The sequence below is a fragment of the Temnothorax longispinosus genome, unplaced genomic scaffold (assembly GCF_030848805.1).
Source record: "Temnothorax longispinosus isolate EJ_2023e unplaced genomic scaffold, Tlon_JGU_v1 HiC_scaffold_363, whole genome shotgun sequence".
NCBI classification, from domain to species: Eukaryota; Metazoa; Arthropoda; class Insecta; order Hymenoptera; family Formicidae; genus Temnothorax; species Temnothorax longispinosus.
In genome coordinates, this window is record NW_027270191.1 from 1 (window position 1) to 7,466 (window position 7,466).

Here is a 7,466-nt window from a genome sequence, read left to right on the forward strand (position 1 = left end):
GACAGCGAACCTCGCGCCTATCACGAGACTCTCGGGAGACTCTCGCTCTAGACGGAATACAGTTGGCCTGTATGTGATGATAGTGCACGTAGTCGGCTCCGGGGATGAGGTCGACTCCCGCCGACACCCAATGCGAACTCAGCTTCGACGTTTCCGCCTTTCTGAGCCCGTTCCCATCGCACGACTCGCGCAACCAGGCTGCACACTGTTGTCTAAGCTCAGCGGTCGTAAGCACCTTGTTACCCCGGATGCGCATCTGGTTCTCACACCAAACCAGCCGCCTAGCCACAAATGTGGTTTCGGCGGCGGGCGCGCGCCGCGGGCAGAGTGCTGCGACACAACCGCTGCAATCGGTCAAATTTCAGAATAGGATTAAAGTCTTAAGTAGAGGCAAACCAAGCCCGCCACTCTGTATCGGCGCATGAAAATATCCAGCAGGAACATCATGGGGAAATCGCAACCATCGTCTAATGGCCTTGCGCACCATAATATCAACGCCCCTCAACGTTTTGGCCGTGACGGTTCCCACTATCCAACGGTGATAATACCGTGGCAGGAGAAAGTCACGTAAGAGCCTCAGTCGCTGTTGCGGCTTCAAAGGCGCCTTAGTGAGTAGCTCGATGGAGTGAGCTAGGGCTATTATTAGCGAATTCCCTAGCACCTTCATACATGCAGCCCAGGTACGCCCAGATATCGACAGGGGATCTTTGCGGAATCAGCGCTCCTCCCACGGTGAAGTACGGTGTTGTGTCAATCTTCACCTTTTTGTCTTTACCGGACGCCACCATGGACAGCACACCTGTTTTCTTTGCGTTAATTGTAAGTCCACTGCGCGCAAAAGCAGCCTGAAGCCGTGTCAAGTTCTCCTGCAAACCGGACCTGGCAGAGGCAAGGAGCACAATGTCGTCTGCGTAGCCCAAGGCGCTGATCAGCTCGTCTCCCAAGTGATAGCCAACATCCTCCGAGAGAATTGCTAGTGCTCTATCCACGACCAGATTGAACAGTAGCGGCGATAACAGATCACCCTGTCTCACGCCACGGCCGATCTTAATGGCCGATACATTATCGGTCACGGATCCTATCACAGTTTGCGCATCCGAATAAACGGCCCTGATATACTTCCTAAACTCCCAAGGGAGCTTCAGCTCTTCGAGAGTCCTATGTATGGCTGGGTGCGAGACCGTGTCAAATGTCTTCGACAGGTCAACGCACGCCAGATGTAGTGTCCGACACCGCCTCCGGGCATCACCGAGCACGGCGGACAGGACTGTGACGTTCTCACACACCTCATCCACCGGCCGAAAACCCCTTTGGCGAGTGTCGAACACGTCCAGGGCCGCTAAACGTTTGGCAAGAATTTTGTGGAAGTGTCTAACCACAACTGATCCTATACTGAAAGGTCGGTATTCCGCCGGTGATGGCCGGTCAGACATCCCTCCCTTCTCCAGAAATACAGTTCTTGTTGTGGCGATCGACGAGGGTACCGTTCTTGCCAGGAGCAGCAGATTGAACAGAAGCGCACGAAGAACAAGGGGAACGGCGTTCCACATCCTCGGCGTAATCTGGTCCAATCTGGGCGCTGTACCAGTCTTGATCGAAATCCTTCGAACCTCGATAAGCTTTATAGGATCCCAGAGCGAGGCCTTATCCGCCGCCCGAGTTGGGCCAGTGGCGGCGCCCTCACCTAAGCCTTCGAGATGAATTCCTCTGGCTGTCGGTGGACGGCTCCGGCTAGTACGCGCTACCCGCCCCGCCTCCCCGTACGACTCGCGCAAGGCCGTCATGTCTCCATCCGCGCCACTAGAGGCCTCCATTACGGGACGCCAGTACGCGTCGAATTCGACAGTGGACGGTCGCTCACGTTCCGAGCCGCCTTCGAGGACGTGCGAAAGGCAGGCCTTTGGGCTCTTCTTGTAGAAAGTCTGCACATGTGCATATTCTCTCTTTCTTTTCTGCTTCCTACTCTCTTTTGTGTTAGGAGGATTGCGCTGCTTCGTCGAGGCGCGCCGTGGAGGGCGCACAGCTGACGGCGGGAAGATCAAGGCCAGCCATCTCTCGATGGCCTGGACGTCGACCACCCCCGTCAGTAGAGCATCTCTCGCGATGCCCACAAGAGTATCAGCCTGATAGCTACGGGACGCTGAGCTCTGCTCTATGAGCTGGTTGATGATGTCCCGCAGCCTCTGAGATCTTTGCTCAGGGGAAGGCTGATGTGCGTTTAGATCAACTGTGTCAGACTCTATGGTCGCAGGGCCGGCAGCAGCTCTTATCATCGCCGCGCCGTCCCTATCGCCCTCATCGATGCCAACCGCGTTTCGCGATTGCAGCTCTTGGCAGAAGACTCTAATCATCTCGCGATAAGCCTCTTGTCGACGCTTACCCTTGATAGCTTCGAGACTCCTATGAGGGAACTTATCCTGCAGATGAGGATTCATGAAAATAATTCCCGCTAAGGTGGCTGCAGCCTCAGCGCGAGCCATGAGCCTGACCTCCTCCACTGACCAACGTGCTTTCACGCGCTCAACATCCACCGCGCTATTGGCCACCACTGGGTGGGCCTTAGTAACATGCAGACTTAGGGCGGTATTCATAGTCGCTTCTTATATTCAAGATTGTCTTAAGTTCGATCTTAAGATGCCCTCTAGATTCACAGACAGTGAATGAGACGGAACTCAAGAGAAAGTTCAAGCTGTGACTTATGAAAGTCTATCTTATTTGAAGGAAATCTTAAGACGTTTCAACGGGATTCATGAACATATATTATTTCACATAAGCATCATCTTAAGATTATCTTATTACTGTCAAATTCATAGTCGTTTAAGATAATCCTAAGCATTTCTCTAGCAAGACAAAATCAATTAAAATCCAAGTCGAGTTAAAAGAAGACTTAAGATATTCTTATATATTTACCAGTAAAGTGTAACAGCTTTTTAAGTGATACAAATCGTTATTTTTATCTTTGATGTGACAAATTCGATATTTTATTTAAAATGGAAATAGAGAACATAAGAAATATTAATTTAGATGAAATGGATGAAATCGATTTTAACGACGATGGAGGTTATGTACTACGAGCTCCGAAAAGATACATAAGAGACTGGATGAATCCGTTTGAATATGATTACAACCGAGAATTTAAAAGGCGGTTTAGGTTTAATAAAGAGTCTATTCTATATGGAATTCTACCTAAGATATAAAATGAACTAATACGTGATAATAACCGTGGCCTTCCTATTCCTCCAATGTGTCAATTGTTAATTTGTTTACGATTCTATGCAACAGGCAGTTTTCAAGTAAGTATGTAATTATATATGTAATTATATAATAAAACATGTAAGATATAATATACAGGGTGTTCGATATAAAAGTAACCACCCGAATATGGGGGGTAGATTGGGTCAAACTGAAAAGAAGTCTCGTACCATTTTGCAAAATTCGCAATAGTTAACGAGTTATTAAATAAAACGTCTGAGCGAATGAGCGCACAAAGAGCGATAGAGGCGGGCCTCGGCGGCTGGCTGGGCTGGCACGGTGCCCGGCGCGCGGCGAGCGGTGGGGGTCGAGAGACGAGCGGCGAACGGGGCGCGGCGCGGCGCGGCGAACGTCGAGCGACAGATGTTATACACTGCGGCGAAAAAATATTAGAGCCGGCCCATACTAAACTTACGATAATTCCTTCGCGTAAACGGGATTTTGTAGTAACTTACAATAATTTACTTCGCGTAAACGAGTGAATTATCGTAAGTTACTACAGAAGTAACGCGCTCGCGTAAACGTAGTAACAGGTAGCACACGTATTGCATAGGCATTGCCGTAGCGTCTTACGCCTTAGATAATATTAATTAGTTTAGCTTGAATTATGTGTAATAGAAACATTTAATTTTAGTAAATTTAATTATTTTGCATGTCAAAGTTTACGAGGTTTACCAAGCTTTACTTTAACTTTTGTTTATGTTAGAATAACTTTAATGGTGCGTGTCCATCTGCGAGTAAAACTCTTGAGAGTAGCTCTCGAGATTGATTCTCGCAAATGGACATATTCCTAGAGAGTACCTAACGGAGAATGAATCGCAGCTCTCGGCGAGCGAACTTTTCAAGACCTACTCGCAAATCGACACGACGTTATTTTACTCTCGGAGATCAGCTCGCCAAGCTCGAACGCTGTTTGTATTTTGAGAGCTACATGTTGAGAGTAAAAACCGAGATGGCAAAAGTTTGTTCCTTTGATGACACAAAGGAACTTATTGAATAATGCGGAAATCATGAACTATTGTGGAATACGATACTTTATAACTACTGTGACAGAAATAAAAAAATTTTAAAATTTTTATGTTCTGCGTAACGTTATGTTCTAAATAACGTCGTGTCGATTTGCGAGTAGGTCTTGACAAGTTCGCTCGCCGAGAGCTGCGATTCATTCTCCGTTAGGTACTCTCCAGGAATATGTCCATTTGATGCGAGAATCAACTCGAGAGCTACTCTCGAGAGTTTTACTCGCAGATGGACACGCACCATTAAAGTTATTCTAACATAAACAAAAGTTAAAGTAAAGCTTGGTAAACCTCGTAAACTTTAACATGCAAAATAATTAAATTTACTAAAATTAAATGTTTCTATTACACATAATTCAAGCTAAACTAATTAATATTATCTAAGGCGTAAGACGCTACGGCAATGCCTATGCAATACGTGTGCTACCTGTTACTACGTTTACGCGAGCGCGTTACTTCTGTAGTAACTTACGATAATTCACTCGTTTACGCGAAGTAAATTATTGTAAGTTACTACAAAATCCCGTTTACGCGAAGGAATTATCGTAAGTTTAGTATGGGCCGGCTCTAATATTTTTTCGCCGCAGTGTATAACATCTGTCGCTCGACGTTCGCCGCGCCGCGCCGCGCCCCGCTCGCCGCTCGTCTCTCGACCCCCACCGCTCGCCGCGCGCCGGGCACCGTGCTAGCCCAGCCAGCCGCCGAGGCCCGCCTCTATCGCTCTTTGTGCGCTCATTCGCTCAGACGTTTTATTTAATAACTCGTTAACTATTGCGAATTTTGCAAAATGGTACGAGACTTTTTTTTTTCAGTTTGACCCAATCTACCCCCCATATTTGGGTGGTTACTTTTATATCGAACACCCTGTATATATATAGGGTGTTTTCCATTTATTGACACAAGTCGACACAAATATCATTAGAAATCTTTCTTTGCATTCAATGAGTAACAAGGCAGAGACACTTGTGTCTACTTGTGTCAGTAAATAGAAAGCACACAATTATGTATAAGAAAAATATAATTATTTTAGAGAATGTTTTACACAAATCTTTTTTGCAATATTATGGTATTAATATAGTTTAATATTTTTGCAGCAAGTACTTGGAGATACGATAATCGTCTCACAGCCAACTGTTTCAAGAATAGTTTTTCGAGTATCTCTATTTTTAGCAAGACTTAAATGAAATTATAAAGATGCCTTCTTCACCAGATGTTATACAAGAAAATAAAAGACTTTTTAAAGATATTGGACGTGGTAATAGAGGTATTGGTTTGCCTGGTATCGAAGGAGCAATTGATTGTACGCATATACGCTTAGTCGGTACTAATTTTCATAACGTTGAAGAAATTTACAGAAACCGAAAGGGATATTTTTCTTTAAATGTACAGGTATGTATAAATAGACTTGTAAATATACAATTATTGTAATGGCATAATTTTTTAGAAAAAACAGTTATTGATTATTATATGTTATATAATTGATGTTAATATAATTAATGTTATTATATACATATTTTGCTATAAATATTAATACTTACTAATTATATTTTCTTTTATGTATCTGTATACAGGCTGTCGTAGGCCCTAGAACAGAATTTCTGGATATTGTACCAGAATGGCCGGGTGGACAGCATGACAGTCGAATTTTTCAAAACTTTAGGATATACATGAGATATGTTGAACGGCAACTTACAGGTACTCTAATAGGAGAAGCTGGGTATCCTTGTTTACCATTTCTTTTAACTCCAATTCAAAATCCACGAACAGAGGAGGAAAACGCGTTAGTATTATATATTTGTAATAATTCATCATTTTGAAATTCTAATTTGCTATATATATATATATAAGAATATTGTTACCAACTGTTAAAATTATTGTCAAAAATGTTTTTAAAAATATTTAAAAAATACAGCTAATTTAGGGTTTATAAATTTAATATTAAATACAAATATTTCTTATTACAGTTACAACGTACTTCATAGAAGAACACGTCAGGTTGTCGAAAGAACGTTTGGAGTTTGGAAGCGTAGATTTCCATGCCTATCGAGAGGGTTAAGCAACAAGTTGATTTGTTCAACTACAATTGTAGTCGCTTGTGCCGTACTACATAATTTGGCATTAACCTTTAATGACATTTTAGAAGAGAAAGAACAAGAAGAACAATATAATGAAATCGATATGCCAAATAATGAACCACATTGGCAACCGGGTGAAGGTTTTGCGATAAGAGCAGCACTTATTGAAAGACTGTTCAGATAAATTATATAAAATATTTCAATAAGAGTTGTATATACAGAAAAGTTGTATTTTATATAGATAATATGGACAAGTTACGTAGATATGAATAAGATACAGATATAAGTTAGAGATAAAATAGAGATAGATATACATTATATGTTGTATGATATGTCTATAGTGTGTGGGCAAACAAATAAAGTCATAACTGCAGATATTTTTATAGACTCTACTTAACGGTTTAAATTGGCTAAAAGCTAATCAACTTGCAACTTTATTGTAAGAGCACACTTTTCGCATAGGCTTCGCTCTTCCGAATGAATTCAGGAATCGAGCCTCACAATCGATGTTTGTCTCTGAAAGAGGTGTACCACCTACATACACATCCTAGATATATTTTATAGATAAGTTGTTTTATTCAAAGAAAGCGCGATTTGTCAAAATAATCTTTATTTAATCTTTGTAATACTTTTTCAGCATAGTTACATGTATATTAAGTCTTTTTATATAGAAGCTCTATTACATTTTTATATATTTATGTAATACGCAAATAAACTCTTGTAACACATTGAAAACAACATAAATTGACATAAACTTCTTCTAATTGTATCAATTTAATTTTCATATGGATATTTGTTTAAACTAATAAATTTTAAAGCAATATTTAACATTTAATACTTTTGTGTTACGTATCACATGCTATAAATAAAATAATGTATCACATATTATACTTAATACTTTGCAAAAATAAACACTGCATATTACAACATAAATATATGTAACTATATATTAAAAATCGGTAAAAAAAACCAGTAAATATTACTTTGTTTTATAATATTTCAAACTACCAGTTTCACTATAGGTCTACGTTTAACACTACAGTCTCACTATTCTCTCTTTTCAAGTCTTTCTTTCTCCTTTCGCAGCTGTAGCTCTGCAAGTTCAGCTTTTGCCAAAGCT

The 7,466-nt window shown here is 41.6% G+C and overlaps 1 pseudogene; it reads left to right on the forward strand.

The window, feature by feature from the left end:
- Positions 1–3,029: 3,029 nt before the first annotated feature.
- On the forward strand, positions 3,030–6,963 carry LOC139824415 (putative nuclease HARBI1; annotated as a pseudogene).
- The last annotated feature ends 503 nt before the right edge of the window (positions 6,964–7,466 follow it).